The sequence below is a fragment of the Neopsephotus bourkii genome, unplaced genomic scaffold (genome assembly GCF_033783945.1).
Source record: "Neopsephotus bourkii isolate Nb327-2 ecotype Australia unplaced genomic scaffold, CSIRO-AGI_Nbou_v1 NB_1655, whole genome shotgun sequence".
NCBI lineage: Eukaryota > Metazoa > Chordata > Aves > Psittaciformes > Psittacidae > Neopsephotus > Neopsephotus bourkii.
In genome coordinates this window covers 6,794,880-6,811,132 of record NW_026902129.1, presented here as the reverse complement: position 1 = coordinate 6,811,132, position 16,253 = coordinate 6,794,880, and the positions used below count along the sequence as shown (strand labels likewise).

The following is a 16,253-nucleotide window of genomic DNA, read 5'->3' as shown; positions in this document are numbered from 1 at the left end:
ATTTTTCTGCTTCATTTTAGGAGAAGTTTCATCCAACTAGGGAAAGGCTGGAAGAACAACTAGCTTTTATAGCTGTAAACAGATTCCTCAAATTGAATTTGATTTTAATTTCTCAGATCGCATTTTGAGATGATTATGACAAAAGAATTAGATTAGTGATTAATCCAGGAAATTCAGAACCATTTTAGCAATTAAAGTTTAATATTACATACTTTCAAAACAAACTCGAGTTCATACCAAGTGATGACATTTTCTCACAATCGAAACTAATGGAAGGAGAGAAATCTGAAACCAGAATACTTCTTTAATATTATAATTTATTTTTCTTCTCAGGATAGCTATCATAGAAATCATGTAATTTATCAGTGGGAACAGGGTAGCTTAAATGTTAGGTTTACTGTCTGAAGCTATGTCCATCCAAAACCATAAAGGTGGTATTTGGACAACCATTGTTGTTATCCTTTATAAACATGTGAGTTAGTCGTGGGTGTTCTGGAAAGTTACTATAATAACAATAGTTAAATATTATGGAAATTTTCTTCATCAAAACTATTGCACTTATATGTTATTAAAAAAACAGGTTTGAAAATGCAGATGGGGACTGAAAAGAGTCAAATTATATTCTTTCTAGCTCAGCAGCAGTTCAGTTAATAACAGTAATATAGGTATAAATGAAATACTATAGTTGTATTTGTATACATTGACTGTGACACAGTTCCAGACTCTATAACTGGACTATCTTTACCTCAGTCTTGTAACTACATACAATCTTCACTTCAGAACTAGGAAACATTTTTTTCAAAATCAGCTTTGTTAACAACTAAGCAGCACTGTTTGTACTTTTATTTTCAATGCTGTAGAAATAATAACCCTATTACAATAGTTTTCTTGACAAGCAAAGGCCAACAGTAGGTTTGTGCACCTGAACTTGCATTTAGCTGTTATCTCATTGGCATTCAATTAGTGTCCTTGAGAGATAAACCAGTGCAGCCACCAGAGCAGTGAATAATTTCAGTCTTTGCTGTTGGCATGAGAGGAGCATCACTCAGTAGGATTTTGTCTCACACAAGCTTGTGATGTGACCCACATGATGATGAAAGAGGCAGGAAGACTGAAAAGCAGCATGTGGCAATTGAACATAACAGAGGCCTGTTGCTCTGTGGCAGCTCGGCTGCGTTTGAAGAATGCTTGTTCTCTGAGGAGTTTCTGGCTTTTACAAAATAATTTGTTTCAAGAACTATTGCTGTCGAAACCAATTAAGGGAGAGGAACACGGAAAGTAGAAGAAAGGTTAAGAATAAGTTGTGTTTGTGAGGTTTGGGCTTCTTGTTCTGTTTTTTTTATGTTCATGTTTAGTATACTGTAGCATGGCCAAACCTTCCTCTTTTTTCTGTCCTGAGGCATACTTCTGGGTTCAACATGGTAAGGGCAAAGGTTCTGTCACTGCAGTTCTTTCAGTTTTTGGTATTTCAAAAAGGATCCCAGATAAGTGCCAGTGATCATTGTGGCAAATTTGTTGTGCCATTACAAAACTCAAATGAAATTGTGGTGAAATGAAATTGTATCTTTACAGGGCTTGTAGTTTTCCACCTTCTGTGATTCTTTTCTTACGTCTACTTTATCATGTAGAGGTTTAATGATAGAAAATAGTATTCTCCCAATAGATTGGTTTTACTTCTCTCAAGAAAATCTATTTTCCGTATGTGGATATTGATACAAACAGTTTATATTTTTCTGAAGTTTCAAGCTATACCAAAATCTTATACTGTACTTAGTTTAATACATCAAGAACTTCAACTGTCACATCTAGGAGGTGCCAGTAGTGAATCTGAGTTCTGGAAACACAAGAAGTTACCCAGCTACTGAAGCTATAGTTGTGGCCCTGTATCGTTAAAAAAGTTTAAAAGCCTGTCATTATGCTTACTTACATTTTTCAGACTATTTAGTATTTTGCCTTTTTGTGTGAGTTACTTGCTGCAAACTGGTCAGCACTTTGATAGGAATGATGATTCTTTGGTGATTGAAACCAGGCAAAGGGAAGTCAGACAGATACTTGTTTAGGGTCCAAGGCAATTTATTATTTCTTAAATTTGAATTTGGACCTGAAATCATGGAATCTCATTTTGGTTTTCATATTTTGAATGTTTTACAGGCAAGTGAGCACTTTGCAAAGTGCTGTTTTTTTCAGATAGTAATGGGTTGTTGTCTTTGACCAAGTTTTTGTGGTGTTTCCACTATAGCACTTTTTGCTTTATGGTTAATAACTTATTTTATAATAAACTATTTTGTAGGCTTTGAATGCAATGGTATGTTTATTTTTGGATGGGTATCGTGGCAGCACCAATCTTTACTAATTTGCTACTAAATTTCATTGTTAAAATGCTAAAATACCAATTAATACTATTTTAAAGAAGTGTCTTCTCCATTTATAAGCAAAGGTGTTTAAGGCTCAAACATTTCTTATACCTGTATAATGTCCACCACTGGATGCTGTGATGAGACCAGTGTATTTACTGGTTTTTACTTCATATTCAGCTGGATGAGTGCTTCTACAAAGCTTCAGAAAATACCACATCCGAATCCTAATTCATCTCCAAAAAAAGCAACAAAATCTTACGTGCTTAAGCATATGCATACATACAGATTATTAGCCTGTAATTGGTTGTGTAAATCTATTTTTTTGTTGTTTTCAATGATAATCATAACATTTATTTCTTCCATTTCAAACAGGGCCTCATTTTTATTATGTTCAGATAACAATGGTGACCAGACGCTGTTTTCATGACTGTCTCTGCAAGCTATGAATGTAAGTACCTTCCCTGAAGTTATTACTTCTTTTATCTCTTGCCATGTTACAGGTTGACTGTCTGTTGTGTGCTTTCTGCATTGGCTCTGCATACATTTCCCTCTTTACCTCCATACCTCTAGCCATTCCCTTCACACTCCCTGTAAGTCCCCAGGTTTAATATTCTACCAGCCAATCTTGGTCCTTTTTTGCTGTCAGCTTTAGGCTGTCCACTTCTGAAAAAGTTTATTTTGCCTTGACAAAAGTTGGCTTGCCCTCCTATTTACATTTGGTAGCCCTGTCAATGTTCTGCACATTTCTTTGTTGTTATTGGTTATGGTAGGAATGTGCAAAAGATTGTGGTTGATGGGCTAACTCGTGTTTGAAATGATATGGATTTTAAAGCATTTTCTCATTTGAAGACAAAAAAGGTTGGTTGGATTATTCTCAAGAGGTTGAGAATTAATCATGTAATTACAGTTGTGGGCAGAAAAACAAACTGGAGATAATGATCAGGGGTTGTCACCCTCAGTGACCAGCTGGAGTGTGCAGAACTCTGCCTGGGGATGGATGAGAAGCTGAGAGTTTAAGGGTCAGATTAAAGGCTTCTGTTACAGGCCACCTGACCAGGATGACCCAAGTGCAGGAGGCCCTCTATAGACAGATAGGTGCAGCCTCACATTTGTTTTTGAGTGGGTATCACTGGAGCATCAATACACTTTTCTCACCCCTAGCTATATACCACAAATTATTTTTGTTAGTGAAAAATACATCCTGTCATATCCAACAGCCCAAGAGAGGCAAAGCAGCTGGTGCTCCATGTGCTCAGGTTCTGTAGTAAGGCTGAAGCAATGTTCTCAGAAGGTGTGCACACACACAGAGCACACATATACACTATATATATATATATATACATATATATCTAGAAACACAGATTTGTTCCATGTGCACTCCTGGAAAATCCATGTTCTCTTCATTAGGTTGTCTGGATTACCCTTAATATGGTTAGCACATAGAATCTGAACCACAGAATGGCTTGGGTTGGAAGGAACCGTAAGGATCACATAGTTATTTTGCAAGGTTTTGGCCTTTTAAAACCTTTTGAGAGAGGTAGTAGAAGTTTGGATACTTCAGAAAGCTTTATTTTTAAAATAAAGACATTAATAGCTGTTGGCTTTGTAACTAAGCCAACATATGGATGTATAACATGGAATAGGTTTACATCAGAATGCTTTTTAAAAAGAAGCTGTGAACAAATTGCGGTGCTTTTGTTCCTAATAAAAACATGTTTGTGTACCGGATTAAATGTTTCCAACTTAGTTTCCATCTGTGGTAAAGAGGGAGGAAATACTGAAGATTGTAAAGTTCACTATTTTTATGAAACTGAGTGAGACCTTGCAAAATATTCAGTTTGATGGTATATCTCTTATTTGTATCTAATTAAAAGGCACACAATGACTGAATATTTAAACCAGATGAATCTAGTGAAATGCTTCCATGTTAAGACCAAAATGCCGTTCAAGAACAAAGTTATCTCTAACACAAGCCCCAGCAAAGAGCAGACCCAATAGTAACCAAAAACCTGCCATTAGGACTGCCAAAATAATCTATCAGGGAAGCCAAGCAATATTTTCCAGAGTTTGGCATATGAATTCCTCACCCATATCTGTATCCTCATGGATGAACATCCAAGGATGCAGAAGGGTAAAATGCAATCATCCCTTGCTAATGGCCTTCTGGATTGTGAAACGAGTACTGAGCACGCTATGTCACATACCACAAGCTACATAACAGATTTAGAAAATGATTCCAACTACAAGACTAGATCTTTCTTCAGAAAATGACTAGTATTGTAGCTGCAGTTAACAGCTAAACTCTTTCCATACAGCCTAGTTTTCTCATACCTTCTCCAGATAGTTTTCCTTCTATCAAGATCAAAGTACGTGAAGTATCTTCTGGGTTTTGGACATCTCCTTCGAACTTTCTGTGGACTCATTTGTCACCAGGTGCTGCCAAAGAAATAAATTTCAGTTAAAGCATACTTAAGATATTGAGATTGTTTTCCTTTTTTTTTTTTATTTCTTTTATTTTTTAAGATAAGTCATGTGATAGAGAGGAAATTCTGACCAGAGTAGTTACAGACACTGAAAATTAGGGGGGAGTCATTCCCTTCTATATTATGTAGCGGACCACGGTTCATGTTAGTAACGCTGAGTAAGGCTCAGGGCTATAGTTTCTTTTCCTTTATAAATTTTTCATTGACCCTAAGTTCATTGGGATAAATGCTGCTATAACTCCAAAACCTGGTATTGCTGAAAACAGCTGGTTTTGATCATAGTAATTACTACTGCAGGCTACTGTTCTGCTACTGTAGGACTTTTCCTGCAGGGTTTTACTCAGCAAGGTACTGAATGCAAATCTGACGCTTTTGCTAGTTGAAGGGATAATAGATACTACCTGGAGCAGGCACAGTTGAAACACTGGTGTCTTGGAGAACCTGGAAGAGAGAAGTGAGCCACAGCGTTTGTTGTGGGTATTTTCAGCAAATGGCAGTGACTAAATGTCACAGTTCTGAAAAGCAGCTGAGTTTTGATGTCCAGTCAGTCAGCTTACGAGTAAGTTGTTAAAATCATTTGGGATCCAGTCTCTGGCTTCCAGATAGGCTGTCCAGGCCTGTTATTTTAATGGCTGATCTTCCTCCCCATCATTTTATTGATCTCACCGGCCACATGATGGCAGCAAAGCATTAAAGAACCCCACTTGCCTCCTTCACCATTCCGTAGCACAGGAACTGCCACTTCAAGATTGTAGTCTCATGAGAGACACAGACAAACTGCATCCACCCTAGGTACAAGTAATTATGCTCAAGGACTAAACCCAAAAGCTCCGTATATGTGCATCTGTGAATACGGCCTTGCTGCCTTCTTATCTATAAAGCACATACTTGTGAATTGCATGTCAGCTTGGCTTAGAAATATCAGATCACTACAGAAAAAGAAATTAATATGTTTACTTTATAAACATCTGTTTTGTTGTAATTTATGTACTTACCACTCTCAAATGAGAATGGAATTCAGTACAGCTATATTAATCCTGATAAAACCCAGAGTATATCAAGTTGTGATCTCCAGGCTTAAAAATCGATTAAAAATATGGAATAGAAATATCTTACTGCCATCATTAGGCCTATGTGCTTTAAGAAGTTTTAGATACTGTAGCTATAATATGCAAAAATAAAAAGGCATAAGCAGACGTAAGTGAAAGACCATACCTGAAGAGAAGAAAGGTCTTGGCACAAAATAAAGGGAATAAGAGAGGAATTTAGCTGAAGACTTAGTATATTTTTCCACAACTGCCTTCTTTTTCTAGTTAAAAGCTATATACTTAAAAATATGCGTATACGCATGTGTATGTATGTGCATGTATGTACGCTTGTATTTATATATCTATATGCCATAAGCAAGGGTCACCAAAGTGGTAAGTGAATTGTTTCCAAGCTACACTTTCGCTCTGAAGTGTTATGAAATTTTTGAGTTCATTCCATGAATAATATTTGGGTTGAATCAAACAGCTCCAATGTCACAAATGGAAAATGCACAACTGGTAATTTCTGACTGTAATTCTGACTCAGCTCACTTATTAATAGCCTCTGTCATTAATAACGTTATCTGAGTAAAATGGTAAAAATCCATTTTTTAGTGACATTGTAAAAATTGTCTTTAGCCAAATAGCATATTTATGACCAATGAAATATGAGAAAATAATTGTTTATTTAGAGTCACATTGCATTTGCTGAACGATGTATTGCAGCAGTGCATTTTCACCAAGAGTTTAATTTTTTTCTGTGTCCGTACATTTTAGCTTTTGCAGATATTGAAACATCACACAGTGTGCTGTATTGCTGCTGTTTTGCACTTCACGAAGAAGCTTGTAGAAATTGATGCTTCAGTAGGACCAAGGCAGGCTGCTGAGATGTGTGTCTGAACAGCTTTACTTCAGGGAATGAATACTGCCATTGCAGACGTGACTCCTTGTGGACAAAAAAGCTTTTTCCATGACCCATGTAGCTCATTTCCCATAATATACATGCTTTATTACGCAGCTGTTCATTCATTATGTCTCTAACTAGGTGTGACATTTTTCTTAATCTTAGACAGATTAAAGTGGAACATTGATGTCTTGAATACAAATCGCTTTTAACCCCTTTGAAGAACGTGCAGGAACCACCACTGTTTTCATCCCAATGTAACACACAGAGGCGATCTCAATATCTAGATAGACTGGAGTTATTAATTTACATAACTATCTTCCTTAAAAATATTTTTCCATGCTAGTATTTTTTGTGTTTTGATGATAAATTAATATCCCCTTAGGGCATGTTAAAACTTGTAACTGTATCTTTGCAGATCCCTAATCAGCTTCAGTTACTAAAAATGATTGCTTGGAGTATGACATAGCACTTTTTAGGTTATTATTTTAGATGTGTAGAGTTTATACAGAAGCCTGTACTGATTCAGCAATTGTCTATCTGTATTAGCTAAATAGTAGGTCAAACAGACCTGCTAGCACAGGCTGAGGCCAAAGCCTCAAAGGAATTGCTACTTGCCTTGTTTATCGTATGTTTCTTACTACAAAACAACTTTAGCTTTTAGTGACTAGTCTTTACATTCTGCTTTTTCTGAACTACTTAGAGGTTAAATAAAGAATTAGTATTTTCAGTAAATAAAAATTATAGCAGCTGGTCTGTTAAGAGTGACTAAAATTAGATAACCTTTGTTTTCCTAAATATAGCTGGGTCATACAGAGTTATAAGAATTATACACATACACTGTATAGTATAATTTTTCAGTTTGTCAGTTATAAAATGTTTATATCATAAAGTATAAAATATCCTTACACTTTCTTATTCCTTCCATTGGACTTTTAAGAATCTTAGCTGTCAGAATATCCAGGGAAAGGGTGACAAAAGCTGCCTATAAAAGCAACAATTAAAAGGCCAAAGGGTAATGAAATCAATGCAGATGACCATGTCACTGTTTTGAGAGTTACACTGAACATACACATGATCAGTTCTAAACATTATCTTTCAAAATGAAATCATCATGATGGAGAACAGTTCAGAGTTAATCGCATCTTTCCCCTTAAACATATATATTTCCTAATTTAGTTTTATTGAATACATCCTTAACAGTTTAGTTGTCTTCTAAGCTCATAATGTTAGGCTTAATAAGTCCCCGTCCTCCATAAAGCCTCAATTACAAAGGTACTGCTGGGGTCAGAAGCCTTTTACCAAATGTACTCTACAGTCTTTTAGCAAGTTGTTGGACTGAGCCCTCAGGTAAGAAAACTATGGACTTTTATAACTTACTTTGCTTTGTTCGTTTCACAGTATTTTTAATCAGCAAGAATATTTTCAGTTTAAAGATTAGGGTAGGGTGTTGTGGGGTTGGTTTTATTTTGCTGTTTTCCTTACCCAAGGGAGGATCCTGTAATCTGTTGCACATGCCTCTCAAGTGCCCGTAGTCTGCAGTGATGGGAACCACAACTCCGTGTTTTGTGGAAACCCTGTAAGGCAAGATGATGGCAATCTGCATGAACTAATCCAAGCTGAATCACGTGCCAGAGCTGTTACCATGGATGTGCTTTGAGTTTTGTAGTCACCAAGTGACACTTTCCCACATTATCTTGTGGTAACTCAGGATATATATATATTGTTTTTCTTGGATTTAAAATCAGATTTAAATTTCACCATTTTGGATGTGCTTATAGAAATATTTCTCATTGGTATGTCTGAATACTGGTTTTGTAGTCCTGAATTGTGCCCATGTTAACTGTAGGGAAGCCTGTGCTAAACTGAAATCAGTAGCTTTCCAATAGAATTTGTTGGTTACCTCTCAGAACAATGAGCTGACTTTGTCGGTGTTGTGTGTATCAAAGTTTATTGGAGTAAATAGGTGTTATCAAAAGTGCTGTTTATTTCTTATGTCTCCAAATATAGTATGATGTTATTACATGTGCTATGGGCAATATGCTTATGTTTCTACGTGCTTATATGGGCAGTTTACAGATTTGAATAATAGGAGTTTTCTTCTTTCAATGTCTTTGTAACATTTCCTAATATTCAAACATATGTGTAATTCACACACTTTGCTGTCTGTAACAACCCAAATCTGAAAAGGATGTCCCAAAGTTAATGGCATATGACTTTAGACCTGTTTAATTTCCAAACTTTTATTTTGCGTATCTTATGGTTTGGAAAACTTTCTGGAAAATGGGAATTGGGAGAAACATTTTTTTCAGGAATTTCTAAATGCAGTTGTATTAAAGGCCAGGTTGGACAGGGCATGGAGCAACCTGGTCTAGTGGAAGGTGTCCCTGGCTGTGGCAGGGGATTGGAACTGGATGATGACCTTAAGGTCCTTTTCAGCTCAAACCAGGCTGCGATTCTATGATTAAAATGTTAATGTTGTTTGTGCAGGGGCAATTCTGAATGTGTGTTTCCGTTCACAACTATAAAGCTGTTTCTTATAAAAAAAACCTTTGCAAACCCTTCTCTTCACATTCTCTTGGAGAGCATCAGAGAAAACATTAATTCTAATTCTAATCTATTTTTAATTATGACCCTTCACATTTCCCTTTTTAAGATGGACCAGGAAAAGCAATTAACTTCAATTAATTAATTTCAAGACATTTCAAATTATCTCTAAAGGATTTTTAAGCATACTTGCTTGTGTGAGAGTTCAGTTTTAATTTGCTGTGAATTAACAGTAGTTTATACATACCAGCTTCATCATTCTCAAAGATAAAATCAGTGCTACCTCTGACTAATTCTGAGTCGTGTTTCTTGGTTATTGCTCAGAGGAACTGTTAAATGAAAAGATCAGCAGCAGTCTGATAGCTTGGTGACTGTAATATTGTTTATGGATATAATCACTAAATATGCTACAATAGTGAGGGAGTTCCAGAGATTGCCAGAGAAAGAGCATGACACTTCTAGAAAGGAATAAAACCAGTCACCTTCTTTTACTGCTGTGGAAGCAGTTATTCAGTCTCAGCAGGAACTCTCTTCATTTAAGGTTTTTCGTAGCAAGGTGTAGTGTACCTGCAGGAAGTAGGAGGGCTTAGATGTTTATTTTTCTATTCATTTGTTCATTTTAATAGATGTGGCTCAATAGACAAAATTGTAATGGTTGTGAATTTTCCTTGAGCAGATTAATACATGTGAGACAGGTCATCCATCAGCAAACTGGCTGTGAGGAAAACTATGCAGATCTTCCTTCTATAACTTCTTTGGCTTCATGGTTTTGAAATGGCTCAGAGGATGTAGCTGATTTTGACTCAGAATGGTGGTCACTCACTTTACATACTATCTACTTGAAAGGCTGCATGCACAGAAATATAGTGTTGCTAACAAGTTTTCAGTAGCTTAAAATTAACCTCTGGTCCTTCAGGTAAAGCATGTTTTTCTAAATAGTAAAGTACCTTGAGATCTAAGAATTATAAGTCATGTCAAAATTTAAAGTTTGGCCTGTTCCTTCTACTGAGCAGTCCCCTAGGAAGGCTCAGTAATTGTTACCTGCAAAAAAGAACATTGGTATGCAATGTGTAAAAATACTATGTTGTGAATAATGACTGAATGCAGGTCAGTAATTTCATTTAAACTGATTACTTCAATTGTGGTTCTTCCACTAACGATGGGGAAAGAAAGGGTAATAATATGATCCAGGAACTATACCAAAATTGTCTAACCTCAGCAGGATGCAAACTTCACAGCAGTTGTGAAGGAAACATGGAAACCAGGAAAACCCAAAGGTGGTACAACTTTGCCAATTGCAAATCAGTACGTATGTGTGAGCAAATTTATTTCATTTAAAACGTCTGATCATCTGTAGACAGAAATCTGGGGGGAAAAGAGCCAAAATTAGCCTTCTCTGGTGTATTTGTGATGTATCTGGCATTCAGCAACACGTGAAACAGCCACGTAGGATGGGGAATAGTGGAACAGTAAGAAATATGCTGGCAGAGGTTAACAGCGTGGGATGCTGGCTTGTACTCGGTCTGGCTTGGGTTTATAATGGTGAACCTGAAGGAAGAGTTTTGCAAACATTCTTGTTTCATAGTTCTGTTAATGACCTTGGCGTTTAAAAATAGACACATCCTGATGAAACCAGCGGTCAGTACAAGGAGCGAATTCAAACGACTGAAGATTGATATAAAAGAAATGGGAGAAGATTGGAGAAGATAAAGCTGTTTTCTTAGAGACTGGCAGTAAGAATATCTGCTGTAGGCTTAGTGTCAGAAGCAACTAATATGAAAAAAATGTGTGTGTTCAGCACAAACTGAGTGTGAGTAAGCCATGAAAATGTGATTTAGAGTTTACTGGATAAGATACTTCCATTAGAAGTTCAGGGCTGTGCAAAAGCTGTGTGCAACTTGAATAACTCCTGTGGAAAAGGCATGCCATGTGAAAAAACGATATGGATGTACTTACTAGAAGTATAAAGGGAATGGAGAGATGATTGTAAAAGAATGGAGCAGAAGAAATTGGCTTGTTTGGTCTGGTAAAGCTTAGCAAAGAAGGGGGGATAAATTTGTGTGGATTAGACAAAAACTGAATGGGGCATACAACATAAAAGAAAGATGTTTAAGCTAAAGAATTGTATTAACACAAGAAGAAATAAGCAAAGTGGCTACTAATGCATTTATGTCAAAAATTAAATGCAAAGAAATTGTAACCTCGCTGTAAAGCAATGAGGTTAACTCCTGCTTGGAGTGACTACTTTCAAGTTACAACTCAGATTATCAAGGGACTTCTGTAGAGCAATAACTGCAAAACATGGGATTGTGCTAGAAGAATTAGAAAATCTTCCCTAATATTATGCTTATATGTGTGCAACAAAATAAGTGCTATTCTCAGTGTATTATCTAACAGAATTTCAAGTTCCAGCATAATGTGGAAGATAAGTGACTGATCAGGATGCATGCCCTAAGCATGTGTTAAGGAATTTTATGTGTGCTTTAAGTTTTTACTTTTTTACTCAATTCATCTATATGTATGCTTTTTCTGATTGCACCATAATCGATCTTGATGTAAGCCACCTTATTTTCACTTTAAGTTGACCATTTTTGCTGTCTTTAGGAGAAAAAGTGTATTTTTGTTGCCCTATAAACTATCTGCATGTAGGGTTGGATCAAAAGAAAATTGTAGATTGAGTTACTTTGGTTCTTGATAAATCGTAATTCAGACAAACCATATTCAAAACACCCTTGCTTGGTAGCATGCCACCTCAGTCAGCAGCCATCATAAATGGAAAAGATAGCAACGCTAAACTGTTTTGAAGTAATTCCCTTGGAAACGGGAGATATGGAAGTGGCCATATATCATAAGCAGATGGAAGAAAAAACACTATGGGGAAAAAAGTATCTGTGGTCTGGGAGCTTTTAGGAAGTTACTGAAGGAAACCAAAATATTTAGTCTGTTTTCAGGAAAAATGTACAATTTTTATTTTGCTAAGTAATATGTGTTTTCAAACCTCGTGTATGAGAATAACTGCTCTTCATACTTGTTCTGATGATGGAACCCCATGTATTTATAACCTTTAAGGATGATGAGGGCAAGCTACAAGGAAGGACAGAACCAGAATTCAAAGTGACAAATTATAAAGATGGCATGGAATCAACATAGTGAAATAAGCTAAAACTGGTGGCAATGGTTCAGTGGGAAAGGATTTTGGGGCTGATTGACAGTGAACACCAGTTTGTTATCAACATCTTTTGGGGAAAAAAAACTAATATTCAGGAATATGTGAACACCATGTAAGGAACATCAGCTTTCTTCAACACTGATAAAATTGTGTCTAGGTAACTGTTTCCAGGTGTGGGCATGGTTATGCCATTTAATCTTGCAGTGTCATTTAACTTGGACAGCCATAGTTAACATAGAGTCAGGGCTGTAGTTTCTTCTTTCCCTTAAGTTTGTCTGTCCAGCGCAGAATTTGTTTTCTCTAGTGCAGGCTGATTGTTTTGTTCACCTTTATGTAAGTACTATAGCCAAGCTTCTTTATTTCTGGGTGATTTCCACTTTGATAATAGCATCTAGTGTTGTGTTCTGGTTTTCCCCCTTTTTGCCAATCTTTTCAAGCAGCACTGTATTCTTTAACAAGTCCGTATTTTATATACCTTTTTCCCCAGCACCAAAGAGATTCCTTTATGTCCTTGTCTCCAGCTCTAACACTTTTTAAGAGCCTCAGTTTATCCAGTTCTCAAAATCCTGTGCTCTTTTCAGCAGTACCTTTCTTTTTAATCCCAGGTGCCTTTCATTTATCAGCTCTGTAATCTCAGCCTGTAAATATTTCCTGTTGAAGGCTTAATTATTTGACCTGTGTATCAGACCTCCTCTCCATTAGTTACTGAATCCTTGGCTCAAGTGCTCTGTCTTCAGAATTACATTTTCAATGTAAGTCTCTCTCCTTCACTTCCTTGACATTTGGCCAGCAGTTTGCATGTGAAACTGTATATAGTCTCTTTCCTAACATGCTATCTCTTTATAGTTCACAAGGTGTGCAGTGCTGAATAATTTTCCTCCCATTTTGCAGGTCCTTTTCCCTGTTCCTTGCTTTTAATCTTTCAATTAAAATAAAATAATTCTCTTTTCACTTTAAACTAATTCGTTGTATGGGTCTCTGTTGGCTTGTGGGGTACATGCTGAAATCAGAAGCAGTGACACACCAACTTTTGAGGGAAATGACAAAGACCGTATTTTACACCAAAAGCTTTTTTAATGCTTACAGCATTTCACATTAATCCCTTTATTTATAGACTCTGCAATTCCACTGACCTATGATGATGCTGATTCCTTATTCCCTCTGATTAACCTTGGATGATGCAAACATCTGCTGACACAGTCAGTGATTTGACAGAATTGAACTGACTCCCAGAGAACAACTATAAACCCCTTCCTGTAATGTCTTTGGATCTTATGCTTTTACTGGAATGGGAATAGTGAAAGGAGTTCAGAATTACTCAGTTCATACGTGCTAAACTGAAAGGGTTCCCCATATTGACAACACCACTGATTCATTCAAAGTACAGCTCCATGCACAGAATGTTAAACAGTATTTTATTTCTAAGCCTCAGGAGGCTATTTTATGCATAAGCTCAACAGCCAGCTTGTACAGAGTAAATGAAGTACTTCTGAATGCTTCAGTATGTTCTCTGCATAAGTTCTGCTTACCTGTCCTGGCAGGATATGCATTCTGGGCTGTTACTTGGAGCCAAATGTTGCCAGACATACCAGCTTCCAGACAGACAGCTGTATACTGCATTTACAGATGCTGACTGGGGGATGCCTTTATGTACTGATGTTAGATTTCTAATGTGTTATCTTCGTGTACTTTATCCTACCTTAAAACATCAAGGAACTGCCGTTTGATGTGACATTGTTATCATTTCACACTTGCAATGCCCACTTCTCTCTAGTTGCTTAGAATATGGTAGAAAAAAGATGCAGGATATTGTTCTTGGTAGTTATTCTTCATCTCCTCAGTAGCTTTTGAAACCACTGCCTAACTTGTGTCAGTTGTAGAGGAGAGTGAGCTTATAGGCACAGCAGCTGGTAAAGGAGGGACACTCTCCAAGTTGGCTCACTGAAATGCAGGTGAGATTGCAGTGAGTATTCCTCAGGCTTCATCATTTCAGAAAGCATTGTTGGCTCATGTGTGTCAGCTCACAGATCAGACCATATGTGTGCTACCCCTTGTCCTGCCAAAAAGATGGAGAGCTGCAAATACTTCAGTGGTGGAAAGGGAAGTAAGGATTAAGGAATATATTATGTATTGACCAGTATTGTGGCAGCTGAGTTATGGGGAAAAGGAAAGTCATGCATTTACGTGGGATTTTAATTACAAGGAGCTGTAAATTAAACTCGCTTCATCAAATGAAATGCAACATTATTTGATTATCAAATATTGGAATGTTTGTGGGGTTATATTAAAATGGATGGTTTGACAATCTACAGGTACCTAGCTCTATGTAGCAGGCTTTTCATTGTTGGATTCTGAAGCACTTCATAAAAAAGGATGTTTTTTTCCCTTCATGTAAGATGCCTTCCATTTTGTGTTGATAAACATAGGAATGTCCTAATGTAATGCCCTGCTGACAACTGAACACAATAGTTCTTTGGGTTTGTTTTTCCAGAAAGGCAACAAGCCCACTTTTGCAAATAAAATAAATGGAAACAAGGCTTTGAAGTTCAAAAATCTTCTTCTGAATAATTGGTTAGCCATGTGGCCAAGCACATGGACAGATTAGATGTTCATGAATTGGCTATAACATAAGCTTGGCTGATTGGCAGAACCTTCAAAACCTCTTCTTTAATGTGATTAATGGCAAAAAGGAAAGCTAAGCTATACTTCTGTTAAAGATCAGTTAAAAGATCCTTCCTTCTGTGCAGTGTCTGGAAGATCAGTTAGTTCAGAAAGCAGAAACTAGTACTTCATAGAACCGACATTTAGGAAATCTGAAATAAGAAGTTTTGTATTTCTCTTTGACTGGGTTGTCATTAATCGCTGCATTTTCCTGACCCACATCTCTGCCTTGTTTCACTAGCAGTGAATTGTGCATCCTGCATCTTTTATGACCCACTGCAGTCCTTTCCTGTGGAAAAAGTGCTTGCCCTGAGTGGCAGAGCATGTGTGCTGTATAAGGAAAGGGAGAGGGAAGGGTCAGGGGAAAAGGGAAAGAGAAGGTGGATCAGTGTTAAGGAAGAGCTCCTTGAAATTCTCATCACATTTCTCTGATTTACATTGATACCTACAGTGGAATCAAGCTTTATGAAAAGTCACCTTTGGTGAGTTCACACTAATAGAGATGTAGAGCTGTTAGCTGCAGCAAGTTGGCACATGCAAAGACTATAATTCATGGTGGGATTAAGCCTGAGTCAGTCATGTAATATGTGTAAAATATTCATTATACAGCAACTAATGATTTCTTGCCAAGACAGTCTGTCCACAGCCTGCCAATGTTGTTAAAGTTACCTGTAAGAAAGCAATTATGAACAGCCTCAATAAATGTTATGGATGTCAGTCAGAGAATCACAGAATGGTTCAGTGGATTTTTATCCACGTATGTATGTGTTCGAAAATGTAATGGCCTAAGGCTGCCGTGTTTCCGTTAAAATTCACATCTTCATGGACTCTCTTCTTTCTTACATTCTTTTTTGCTCAGCAGCTGGTGGAAATGGCAGAACATTCTGTATGTGAGGCATACTTTTTGGTGTTGCAAAATCATCTAGTTAGCCTTGACTGTTACCAAATGTCTTTATCAGATTTTGAGAAGGCCGCCAACTTGCAAGTGAAATACTGTACTTACATACACAAATCTTAATGCAGTAGAAATGCTTTAACTTTCTTTTATTGTAGCCTTCGTTAAATGTGTGATTTAGATGCTTCACAATAACTGGAAAGGAAAAG

At 36.9% G+C, this 16,253-nt stretch overlaps 1 long non-coding RNA gene across 2 annotated transcripts in view; it reads left to right on the top strand.

The window, feature by feature from the left end:
- Positions 1-16,253, top strand: part of LOC133223882 (uncharacterized) — a 147,864-nt gene that overhangs the window by 79,615 nt on the left and 51,996 nt on the right. The window contains exon 1 of one of the 2 annotated variants that reach the window (XR_009728719.1): positions 14,960-15,631. The exons of the other annotated variant lie outside the window; for it this stretch is intronic. This is a non-coding gene — a long non-coding RNA (uncharacterized LOC133223882). Of the gene's footprint in view, positions 1-14,959; positions 15,632-16,253 lie in introns of those variants that run through there. 2 annotated transcript variants of the gene reach the window in all.